Source organism: Condylura cristata, unplaced genomic scaffold, assembly GCF_000260355.1.
Source record: "Condylura cristata isolate star-nosed mole 26May11 unplaced genomic scaffold, ConCri1.0 scaffold00020, whole genome shotgun sequence".
In the NCBI taxonomy this organism is placed as follows: Eukaryota; Metazoa; Chordata; class Mammalia; order Eulipotyphla; family Talpidae; genus Condylura; species Condylura cristata.
In genome coordinates this window covers 5663968-5677417 of record NW_004567121.1, presented here as the reverse complement: position 1 = coordinate 5677417, position 13450 = coordinate 5663968, and the positions used below count along the sequence as shown (strand labels likewise).

Below are 13450 nucleotides of genomic sequence, written 5' to 3'. Positions count from 1 at the left end.
ATAAATTTATTTAACTGTTCTTTCAAAGTCCAAATTTATTCTCCTTCTTCCCTCACTACTCCCTCAAAAAGGGGAGAGAGGGGCCCTCCCTGGTGGCGCAGCGGGTTAAAGCGCAGCGCTGAGAAGCTAAAGCCGCTTCCGCATGAGTTCGATTCCCGCCTGCCCCAGAGGTGACCACATGGTGTGGCAGACCTCTCCTGGCCCGCCTGCTGCTCCTCTCAGCAGTGTACTTGGTCGATCTGCCTGTTCTGCTCCCCACTCTGTCTCTGGTGAATCCTCTCACCGCCCCTGAGCCTCTGGCCTGTACCCCAGTTCTGTATGTACAAATAAATAAATCTTTAAAAAAAAAAGGGGGGGGGGAGGTTGCCTCCGTAATTTTTCTTGTTGATTATGTCTCAGAAATGAATGGATGTACAATTCTACTTCTGGCCAAGATAAGTGTTTACAGACTAACATTACCTTTCTACTTGAAACAATCAAAATTAACTCAAAATTTAGAAAATAAAAATTTTCAATAAACTAGCAAAGAAAGTAAGTGGTCCCCCAATGGTAAGAAACAAATCAGGTGAGTCATACAACTGCCTTTTCTTTTCCCTTTTACAGAGTTCTGGGGCATAGCAGAGAGAAAACCCAAGTACTCTCTAAATGAATAGGAGCTGAGAATTAATGCAGACCAAAGCATCTAGAGTGCCAAGCTCTACATTAGGACCTCTTGTGTAGTAAGCCAAGTAATAATCAGCAATGCACATAATGATTAGCAGTAGACTACGATCACTGCTCCAGATGTCATTTAAAACATCATAGTAAGCAAGACATAAAAAGATCACATTATTTACATGTAACTCAATTAAACCCCAGTGTAAAGCTCAACAATACTTACAGGAATACAAATATATCCAGCAACTGAAAATTCATGTAAGTCTCACATTAACTCAAAATACTTCCAGAGAGATAATCCATCAAAATCAACCTGATAATAATGCAGGTATAGCCAATGTAAAAGCAATTAAGTCCATATCCCAAATGTTTAAATAGTTAGTACAGACATTAAAATTATTTTTTAAAAGAACCCCAACTAAACTTCTGGAGATATGTACAAATATCCAAGAAAAATATACAGTATCATAAATGGCAGAAGAAGAAAAGAGAACTGAACATGAAGACATCACAAAAGAAAGTCTGCAAAATGAAGTCCAAAAAGGGGGGCTAGAGGAGGTATGGCAATGCACTTAGTGAGCTGTGAAACAGTTACAAAAGGCCTAACACACACAGATAATGGGAATACTAAGAAGGAAGAGGAAGGAAAAAACCACCACCACCAGTGGCCATATTTGATGAAATCTCTGCACCCCCAGATCTAACAAACCCCAAAACCAACAAACGCAAATTATACAAAAACACATTATCAAATTGTTTAAAACCAGATATAAGTGAGGAAAATCTTTAAAAGCAGCCAGAAAAAAAGACATATACAAAAAATAATAAAAACCTAAGGTTTCTCAGGAGAAACAATACAAGTTCTTAGAACCCACAGCCTCCAAAATATGAAAGGTAAAAAAATCAATCTAGAATTCTATACTCAACAAAAATAACTTTTAAAATGAAAGCATAAAAGTTGTAGAATTACAAAGCTAAAAGAATTCATCACAAGCAGCCCCACACTACAAAAAAATGTCAAAGTCAAGTCCTACATGTAGAAGGAAAATTATACGAGAAATATGGATCCGCATAAGAAATGAAAAATACCAGAAAAGCTCAACCACATAGATCAATGTATTCAGGGTTTTTTTTTTTTTTAACTACATATATATTTATAAGAGATAGTTAACTATTTAAACAGAACACAAGCAATGCATAACATATATTAAAGTAAAATATATAACAGAAATACTATAAGGACAGGTAGAAAGAAATAGAAAGGACATGAAATGAATCATAAAAACAATTAATTCATCTGAAAGTATACATACGCCCAAAGCAGGAAAAAGGCAAACTACTGATGAGGGTTAAGCCCCCAGCAGATAAAGCTGAGAATAAAAGTCAATTAAGGGGGAAAAATCAAAATCCTATGTAATATTTAGCATTTGAAATCATTTTTTTTCATACAATAAAAGTAAAAAGGAGACCATGTATGTTCAGTAAATTGAGTAGCCAACTAAATCAAAGGGCTAATTCTATCTTGCTGTTCTTGACTGACACAGGCCTTGTTCAAACAAAATAAAAAGGAACTTCACATTTTATGTCTAATATTAATAATTTTAAAGGTAGTTTTCCAGTACTAGAGAATAGTTAAACGTCTGTCTGTACATACATACACACACACACACTCATTTATTCCCTCCACCCTTCTCCCTCCCTACCCTACCCCCACTGCCACCCAGAAAAGCCAACAAAAACATTCTATTCAGCAGGCTCAGGAAAAGCTTTTTGTCTACTTATCAAAAAGCAAATATGTAGCACCTAAAGAAAGAAATTATTTTCTTATAATTTTAAATCCAAAAACAGAAACTATTTGAATATCACAAAACTGTACACCATTGTTCTCATTTTATAGAGCTGTTTCCAGTCCAAAAGTCAAGGGAACCAGCAGCTGAGTGAAATAATCTCTTCTATGTGAGTGGAGAACACAATGTGACCTACTTTGGGCCCTACTTCACCACATAGTCCAGATATTATTCCAGTTATTGCTCATAGTACACTTATAGGTCTGATGAGAATTCCTCCCCTACTTACCTCTCTAGGGGGTTTTAAGGATGCTACAGGGATGAGCTGATAACTCCTAACTGATGCCGAAGATTCAAAACAACACCAAAAACAGCAGCAGATGTAGAATGCAAAGCCTCCCAAGAGACAGATGGCTGGAGGCAAACTGAAAGGAGGCAGTCAATTACCATAATCAATGGAACACACCCTCCTATCTTTATACAAAGTTCTATTAACCAACATCATGAGTCATCAGCTCAAAGGCTTGTTTTAACTACAAGTTATTATTCATTGCTCCTCAGCCAGCCATGCCTCATCCAAAGACTGAATTTTAGTCATAAAGCTTCATTGTGTAAACCACCATATCTACCCTTAGCTACATTCTTCATAGGCCCTGCTTTTGCCCATCTGCAGTATCACCCTTTTAAAAGTGCCTGCTATGTGCTCACACTGCTCTTCTTATCCAATGTCTCCTGTGAAAAGCCTCAAATGGTACCTAGCACACACGCAGGCTGAAGTACTTGAGTAATAAATGAATGAAAGGAATGTAACCTAGCAGAGCAAACTCAAAATATCTATAAATAGTAAATTATAAAACAAGTACAAAATTCAAATCACTAAAAAGTAAAGAGTTGAACAACCAGTGGAGAGCATTAATGGACAAGAGAAAAATGTATATATTCAGAGGACAGAGATGCTCTAGTATGTTATCTTCAAATTGGAAAGACAGAATACTTACGGCATGCCCTAATGGATGCATAAATATTCCCAATGAATTGCATCTCAGGCCAAGGAACATCCACAACCTCCAACAATACTAATCCGAACTCAGGATTCCCAATAAGCTGTAGGTCCCTTAAATGTATAGCCCTAAATGACATATGCAATCCTTGTCTTGAAATCTCAAAACTGAATAGTCATATAATAATAACTACACAGCAATTGCATAAAGAGATTGGGGATGGGTTCTTCATCAACAATATTCTGTTATTATCATAAGCTGAAAAAAGAATGCACAAGTTTTCTACAAAGTGTACTTTTAAATCTAAAGATGTGAACTAAATGTAGTTCATTAAATGCCATAAAAGTACTTAGAGGTCCTCCCTGGTGGCGCAGCGGGTTAAAGCACAGCACTGAGAATCGAAAGCCGCTAACGCATGAGTTCGATTCCCGCCTGCCCCGGAGGTGACCACATGGCGTGGCAGACCTCTCCTGACCCGCCTGCTGCTCCCCTCAGCAGTGTACTTCGTCGATCTGCCTGTTCTGTTCCCCACTCTGTCTCTGGTGAAGCCTTTCGCCGCCCCTGAGCCTCTGGCCTGTACCCCAGTTCTGTATGCACAAATAAATAAATCTTAAAAAAAAAAAAAAAGTACTTTAGAACAAAAGGTAGATGATAAAAAATATTTAAGTATGCTTGAAACAAATTAAGTGAACACTCAAAATTCCCCCATATAGCATAACAGCTTGATACATCCTTTTGACCATGAATTATGTTTTCTTTTTTTAAATCCTAGTGAGTCAATAGCTTCTGCTTGGGATAAAGGAAAACTCTAGTCTTTAACACCACATGATAAGTGATTGGCTACCCCACAATGGAATCCCCCAAGAAACAGTAAGATGGAAAAACCAGTTTGGCTTACTTCCCGATACCAATAACCTCACTGATAATGAACAGTGTATAACTCTAATAGTTGTATTTAAGAAACTATATTCAAATTTTTCAAATGACAAAGTCTATGTGATTATTCATAAATGTGTGGACAAGGTAAAGGCTTCAAGGAAGCAGAGACAGGAACACAGGGTAAGCAGAATTAGAAGGTGTTTGATTACATGGATGAAAAATGGGAAAAGACCCAGGCAGATAAATTCCCACTCTTTTCTCCTTTCTCTGACATGTTCAAAGTATAATTCGATCCTGCAACTCTTCTGCACCAGTCTAGAAAAAGAGGCCAAAGAGTCTACTGAATGTATTATTCACAAAAGCCAAAAACTAGAAACATTTACAATGTTCATCAACTGGTGGGCAGATATATTCCTCTGGAAAACTACAACCTAACATAAATCCCATGTAATGTTAGAATAGACATTCTGGGCCATCCAAGAACTTAATACCTTTATCCCTCATTTACCCTTTCCAATAAAACTACTAGAAGATGTGATTCAGTTAAATCAGGCAGTGAACAAAAAAGAGAAAAAAAAATACGGTGACAAACAGGAAACAGCTATTTCAGGACAAGAGCTATGCATCAGACCTAAGGGACAACCACATCTGGCCAGCTCCAAGATTCCTCCAGAAAGAAAAAGAAATTACCTGGTGCATTTAAGTGTTTGGGGGATTTACTGATAAAGGCTTAACTTTGTGAGGCATTTACTTTATCTCTTAGGACATTTGAAGGGAAAGTAATGATAGCACTCTGAAAAAAAAGTAATCGAAAAGTAATGCAAAGGAAGGGGGAAGGACTGTTTAATAAAGGAAATGTAATCATGATCGACAGCTTGGCTCAAAGATAATGGTGTTTACGGTCATGACAATATAAACAATTATCATTTGAACCCAAAATTCTGTCAGTCATTTAAGGGAAGATGTATATATAAGAGCTATACCTTCAACTACAACAGAACTATACCAGTACTTCAACAAATGTATAAAGCTAATAAATCAAGTAATTTAGAAATATGGCAATAAATATGAGATGTACTAAGTAAAAGTACTGAAAATATCTTTTGAGAATAAGATAGCTTTAAATTTTGATATGACAATTATACTGTCACCTGACTGTAAACTACGTTCACTCATAACTGTTTAGCAATGAAGGCCCTATTTATCACAGAATGAAAATTAAGTTTTTTTAAGTCATCACATAAAGTGGTTTTTCTTCTAATTATTTAAGTTTAATAGGATAATAGGCCATATTTGAGACAGTTACAATGCCCCAGGGATCAAAGGCATTTGGCAATTAAGCACAAAGTTTAATCATACTTAAAGCTGCATGTGCTCTGGCCTTACTTCTCAAGGGCAGGAGAAAAAGCACTGGACATTCCCCCAACTCCCCAGCCTGCATATGCAACCAATCAGCCCAGAGCTACTCTAGAGCCTGCAGAATTCAATTTTCCTGGAGTGTGGTCTGCTGACCGGGGCCCACAACAAGGTGATTTCAAAAATTGAGAAAAACTATGTAAAAACTATTATAGCAATTTGAAAGGTAATGTCTTTTAGTTATAATAAAAAATATTATTTTGGCTCTTTGTATTTCCAGTGCCTTATTTCACTTTTCCAGCCATTCCTTTGTACTATATTTCTTACTGTATACTGTCTTACAGCTGAGGCTGAAAAAGGCACCAAGTCTGAGGCTGAAAAAGGCTGAAGTCTGTGCAGGCGCCAGACATAGGCACAGGCTCAGTGTCCAAACACCAGTATGTAGTAGAGAACCTGGTAAGCAGCAAGACAATACAGGATGCACAGCTGATTTTACTGGTTTGGCATTTGGTGTCCATCTACTCTGTCTCTCCTAACTTATTGCCCACTTTCTTCACCACTGTCTGCACACTTAACATGGCTTGGGTAACAACAAAATAGGTTAAGTACTGCAAATGGTAACGGCACAGTGCGTACCAGAAGTGGTATGAAACCACACCTGTGTGGCTAGTTGTTCTGCATTATGTCTCCCCAATTGATCCTAAGTATCCCATAATGCCACCAGGATGTGAGAGTTTTTAAAAACCTACTTTTAAAAACTTATAAGTCCTACAACTTACATTCTTTGCTTCCTTTGAAGTTTGCAGAGATAAAAATGCCTCCCAATATATCACTTCTCTTGTGAATAATACTAGTGGACTTTTTTCACTGAAGCAGCCTCATAATGTAACAGGGTGATCCCTAGGAAAAGGGGAAGTTCCAGGTTCCCTGCCCCACCCAGAAAGAGGGTGGAGCTGAGCAGAAAAAAAGGAGAGAGAAGGAAATGAAGCAGGATGGAGAAGGAGGAGACCTAAGGAAGCCACATGGAGCAGCAAGCTTGTGATGAAGAAACCAGGTTTGTTTCCTGACCCTGGGCTGGTTAAGGCAGATGTGGGTGAGATACCTGTAGGGAGGTGACTATGGCAGTGCTTTTATTGATTTTGATTTTGCTCTTTTCCTCCCAGATTTGTCTGGCCATTTCTGACCCTTTTCCATGGGTCCCTGCCAGAAGGTGCTTTAGACTCGTGGCAGCTTTCAGGCCTTGCTTTGGGCCAATCCCTTTTGGGTTGACTTTTGCCCACGAGGGGATGGGTCACTTCAGGTGTTTGATTTAGAAGTTACATTCTTTGTGTTCTGTATTGTATATTCACTGTATTAAAGTCCCTTTTCATTAAAGTTTTATATGTTTTGTCTTGTTGCGGCGGATGGCAGAACCCACTTAGAGCAGGCAGGTTTTGGGGCTTCAGGGGTGTCCCTCTCCCCCTGTCCTCTAACAGATTTGCTGTCCTTTAACAATAACAGAGTATCATATTCTGGCTGATGAACAGTCATATAACATTGTAATAGCTAAGAAAGAACGGCTGCCATGCATGTCACTGGTAATAAAACATCACCCTGGCCTTTTCTGTAGCCTTCTACACAACCCCCACTTATAGTCAAAAAAATCTATCCTGACTCATCTGTTATCACGTCACTACAGCAAAATAAGTCTAATTTCAAAATAACCAAATCTTCTAAAAGCTAAATAAGTACTAGGGTACAATGGTAATTTAGACTATTTTAAGAAACCAACCTGAATCAGTGACAAACCTGTAGTAAACACTCAAAGTAATTACTTGCAAGTACTTTATAGATTACTGGCAATCCAGGACATATTTATCTATGTATGAGAGGGAAAAAGCTTTAAAACACTATTTTTAAGGTGGTGATCTACACTTATTTCAACTCTAAAAATGATCACAAAATTTAAATAAGTAGTATCTGACTTTGAGAACTGACTGCAGAGTAAGTCCTTGACTCAAGATAGAGTCATTGTGACTGTAAGGCAGCCTGTATTAGTGCTCACTTTATTGAAGGACAGCAAGCCTCCCAGATTACTACATAATTGTCCTGCCCTCTGGTCAACAATTCTGCTTCGGCAACTGTGTCTAAAAGCAGCACATTTGTATATTTGAATATTTTACTACTTTCCTGCCAATATTTTTAAATTTTTAAATATTTTTAAATTATAGAATACAGAAAAATGAAAGCCGCAATATTCATTATCAGCAGCACAAGTCTCAGAAACTTAATAAAACCGAGAGACAGGAACACCTGATGCTCTAAAGGGAGACAATATCTTGGTTTAGCAGCTGTTGATAATCAGTTGGCCATGTACTCACCAATAAAGAAAAAAATGAAATAGAAGGCTGTGCATGAAATCCGTGTGTCAAAGTATTCATCTCTAAATGAAAATGGACTTAGTTTATAATATTTTTGGTTTCCTGTAAACAAAACTCCTGAGAGGATTATTCCTTAACTCAGCACACTAGTTTGGGGATGCATTATCTCAAAAGTAGGCTGTATTATTTCAAAAAACATCTTTGTTCTTCAAGGATCAGTCCACAAAAATCTAGACACCTACTCTACACTACAAGTGCCCCCAGATAATATTTTTGGATTGTATCCACATGTAGAAATATACATATATCCAAAATTCATTTTTTAAAAAAGGCAAAATACAGGTTTGCAGTTATGCAACTGAACCATATTAAGCAATAAGGAATTACGTTTTAAGCAATAAGGAATTAAAAACCCTTCATCAGCAGGGTTTTATCTAGTAGTTAGATTTTCTGTAAGGTTTTTAATATTCCTTAGTGTAATTGCAAAGCAGCTTTTGGAAGTTTGGGGTTATTTTTTATACTCGATCTTAGCCAAAAGGCCAAGAAGCGCTATTTGGGGTTATTTTTTAGGAGAGCAACATATTAACACACATTCAACAGGGCTGGCTTCCTCCCACTTTGAGTCCAGAATCCTTCCAGCAAGAAGGAACTCTTTTTCAGAACAAGTCTGTACATGCCACTCAGCAGCAGGTCAACCTTCCTCCTAATGAAAACCCCTAATTCCACAAAATTCACTTGGCCCCACTGGACATCTTTACCTCCAGTTAAGACAATGGATGCTACACTTAAAAACACTGAGAGAGGGCCCTCCCTGGTGGCGCAGCGGGTTAAAGCACAGCACTAAGAAGCTAAAGCCACTTCCGCATGAGTTCGATTCCCGCCTGCCCTGGGAGGTGACCACGTGGCGTGGCAGACCTCTCCTGACCCGCCCGCTGCTCCCCTCAGCAGTGTACTTCGTCAATCTTCCTGTTCTGCTCCCCACTCTGTCTCTGGTGAAGCCTCTCGCCACTCCTGAGCCTCTGGCCTGTAACCCCAGTTCTGTATGCACAAATAAATAAATCTTAAAAAAAAAAAAAAATTGAAAGAAAACTCACAAAAATTTAAGAGCTTATTCCCATAATGTTAGAGACTAATGATTTTTAAAAGCCAAACAATTTATATGGCACTTCACAGCCAAGCAATTGAAAGTAATTTTAGCACTTTCACAAATAATAAAGCTCCTCCTAATCCAGTAGGCAAACATTTATACCCATTAAAAGGGCCACACCAAAGTCTACAGAGAGTGAATGAACTGTAGGTTAAACTTAGCAAGGAGACAGGTCCAAGAATTCACCAACACTCTTCCTCTTTATGGCCACCGCCACTTTGTCTCTTCTGGACCACTGCCAAACATCATAACTCTTCTTCAGTCCCAACAAAACTCTCAATGGCTCCTAAATGCTCAAGGAATGAAGTCCCTCCTCAACGCATGCCCAGTTAACCTCACCCCAACATTTCCTATCCCTTACACTTCCTGCCATTACCAAGTTACCCTCTCTCTCTCCTGCACACCCACCCTTCTCTCCCCATCCTTCTTCAAGAAGGGGGACAATCTTACAGTACTAGCACAGTTCCTACCAGGTGGCAAGTTCTCAGTGTTAGCTCTCCTTATCATCTAGGTCTTGAGTCTAGCATGCTCATCCTCATCCTCAACCTCCTAGGCCTACAGCCTCCTTTCATTCAAGGTCAGGATCAGACAGGATCTAGGTGCTCAATTTTCCACAGACTACAGTCCCATCAGTAAGCTGACTCCAGACACTATACCATAGGATTCTTAACTCCCTAATTTCTCCCAATGACCCCTACACAGTGCCTTTCCAGCAGCACGATTTCCCTTCTCCTAGACAAGGCATTTGGAAACACCAACCACTGTATGCTTGCAAAATACAAAACTACAAGTAGTTACTCCACGAAAAAATAAAAGTAGTTAAATAAATACTAAAAACAGTAAAATCCAATACAACATACAAAAAACCCAATATATTCTGGTTTCAATTGTTTACACAATCATGGTTCCCTTTAATGAAAACAATAGTCACCATATTTACTCAACATGCACAATAATACTGTACTATATATACTATATTTATACACACTTTATATAGTATACATAGGCACTTGTTTTATAAATATGACTCCCTAATAAAACCTTGTGAACAAATTAACAATATTTCCTTAAGTTAATATATAAACATTCTATATGGCTTCCTCAAAAGTCGAAGGCAAAAAATAACTTTCTCAAAAAAGACTACACTTTATGCTTAAATTCCTCTTTTTAAGATAATATACTGCTCAACTATCTAGTTATAATTTTTACCAGAAATAAGGAAATACACTATCCCTCCAAATAGCCATTCCCATAGAACATGTCAAAGCTCCCATCTTCTCAACTGATTTATTTCACATTCTCAAAAAATATGCTAAACTATCACTACAAAATGAAAAGTTCTAGAAAATACAATAATTTTAAGCTATAAGAGTACTTATAAATTTAACAATAGTTAAAAAAATGTATTAGAACTTCAGCTTCACCTTATAGGTGGTTTACCAGACTTAAAAAAAAAAACTTCGTTGTAAGTAACATTAGTTACAAATATTCTTCAAACTGATGTCATTCACATTAATGAAGGTCTAGCAGCCATAAACAAATGCTAGAGTATTAATCTTTACCCCAAATGACTGTATGTAAATCATGTCAACAAAAATCCAAAATAAACTTAGATGTAAATGGTTTTAAAAATCATATATTTAAAGAGGAAAGAAAATAAAGACATTAACTCTCTATTTCCATCACTTCTAAGACTAAATGTCCCAGAATCAACTCAATAGTATTAGAGAACTTGTGATAGTAAAATCATCTATGAGACAATCAGGAAAAAGTTAGCACTGAATATCTGATATTAAAGAATTTTTCTTCAGGTAAGGTAAGAATATGGTGATTATCTAAGAAACAATCACCAAACCAAAAAAAAAAAAAAGAGAGAGAGAGAGATGCTAAGTATTTGTGGGTAAAATGTTCTCTAGGATTTACATTAAGATAATACAGGGAGGAAGACTACAGATGAACCAGAATGAGTTACATGCTGCTGGTTAAGCCGGGTCATGTACTCGCTCCCTGTTTATTTGAAACAACATCCACAGTGAGAAAGTATGTCTGAAAAGTTCCATGACAGTAAGACAGAACTGCTTGTGAACAAAATCTCTGACACTGTTTTGTTCAGGATAGTATGCACCCTTGAACAGTTTATCTTAATTCTTTAAGAGATTAAAGAATTACTGTACTGTAGAAACTTTGTAGTAATGCTGTATCACTGCCAGTATCCCACATACTACTTCCCAAAAGTCCTCAGCAACTCTGCTTCAAAAGTGTGGGAGCAAAGAGGAGATGGAAGAAAAGAGGAAGTGAAGGAGGAAAAAAAAACAATGAACCTGCCCTAACTGACACCACCAAGGGCTTCCCCTTATTACAATCGATTATCCACATTTGAGTTGCCTTTCTTTTCCTCATTAAAAAAAAAAAAAACATATTATTGGCTCCCCTTTACTTCACTGCTTTCCACATCCAGGCTGACCAAAGAAGATACAAACAATCCATCTACTGTGTAACCAACCAGGTCAAAAACAAGCTTTGGTTAACTCACTTGGAAGAGGACACTCACCACTTAGGATTTGGCCAGAAAAACTGGGCTAGAAAAAACCAACTGGTGCTAAACAAACACTGGGGCTAAGGAGAATGTGTTTAAGCCAGTTACCAGGCCACTCATTGAGTTGCAACACAATCTTTTCCAAAATTTTCCAAAGCCTTCCAAATTCAGTAGAGCCCAGCAAACTGAGTTAACAGGGCTCCCTTTCAAATTCAAAAATCTGGCCCCAGCCCCAACTGTTAACCAACAAAACACTTGCTAATTCACTTGCCATCACCTAAGAATACAGACTCAGGTTCTGACCACAGGCCAAGGGAAGTTGGGACAGAGAAGAGGGCTGAAGTGACAGATAAACCCTATTCATAAAGCAGAAAGGAGACAATAGAACTTGATTCGGCCTAAGAAAGTCTACAGTAAGCTTCCCCCCACAAACACACATTTTTAATGAAACAATGACAATTTTTCATGGTGAAATACAAAGCCCGTTTTATAAGATTATTTTTTTCTAAGCCAACCTTGTACTCACTCTTAACAGCTATGAACATCACCAGTGCAGAAACTTTTAGAAAATGTTTAGTAATAAGAAACAAACGAGGACAGGGAGGATTTAACATTCTGTTGCAAAATTTCAAGGCCTGTGCCTCCATTACCTACAGCTTTGTGAATCTCCAGAACGTGCAGTGGATAAAAGGGACAGCACTTAGTCACATCAGGCGTCAACTACTCAGGGCGACTCAGCCTCCAGGTCTGTTAGTTTCATTTACAGCTGGAGGGTGGGTGTTCAGAAAGAGAAAGACCTAGGGTGGGTGTGAAATCTGGGCATCCTCTTTACTCTTAGCTCTCCCTCATTTCTGTTTCAATTACACACCTGTCAAACAGGTTATTCCTGGAATTCAGATTTTATAATCCTCACACTGTAATTCTCCCTGCTCCTGTTGCCCAAACACACACCCCTCCCTGCTTTCCCAAAACATGTATCTATCAGTAGAACGTATGATAGACAAGAGTTATAAAAAGTAGTTGCAGGTAACCCAAACTCCGCACCTTGAGCGCTTGGCTAGCATTCAAACACAGAAAGACTATGACGATTTTCAAGAAGGCCAAGGCAGTGGTTTAGGATAATCATAGACAAGGCCTGTCCATACTGAATTTTAATGAATGCACAAACTCAGAAGGCCAAATTTGGGGGGAAAAAAAAAAATGAAGCTTGTCTTTTGAAAAATGCCTTCCCATTTTATTGAAGAAAAGTGCATGCCTAAGAGTGTAGCTTATTTCCCTATCTCAAAGCCAGGAAATGAGGTCTTCTGCAGGCCAGTCTTGAATATAAATTCTGTTTAAAAACAGGGGCTGCATGCAAGGCGTTTGAAAAGCCTTTCCCCAACTTTGGGCAAGTGGCACGGCCTCCAGTCAACAGCGTGTTTATCACCCTTTTCCTCGTCCCCCAACCAGAAGTTTCAACATGGGAAACAAAGAAGGCACCCCACACCGACCTTATAGACTTGTCCATAGGTGCCATTTCCAACCACTTCCACCAGCTCAAAAATCCCAGCAGGATCCTAGAGAAGAAGGAGGGGAGGGGTTAAAATTTAGAAGCAGCACAACAATGAATAAAGCGGGGCAGCTGGAAAGAAAGGGCGGTTACAACAGCGGTGGGTTTCACCCAGTGCGGTCCGGGAGGGCCGCGCCACCGTCACCCGCGTCGAGGCCGCGGGGCGTGCGGGGGGCGG

General features: G+C 38.6%; 1 protein-coding gene across 14 annotated transcripts in view; it reads right to left on the bottom strand.

Annotated features, from left to right (window-relative positions):
• The window catches only part of MAP4K4 (mitogen-activated protein kinase kinase kinase kinase 4), a 171740-nt gene extending 158467 nt beyond the window's left edge, over positions 1-13273 (bottom strand). For 12 of the 14 annotated variants that reach the window (XM_012727446.1, XM_012727445.1, XM_012727451.1 and 9 more), the window contains exon 1: positions 13214-13241. The gene's annotated coding sequence lies outside the window, so the exon portion shown is untranslated. Of the gene's footprint in view, positions 1-13213 lie in introns of all 14 variants that reach the window. The other 2 variants (XM_004686174.2, XM_004686175.2) reach the window with 1 other exon arrangement.
• Between the last annotated feature and the right edge of the window lie 177 nt (positions 13274-13450).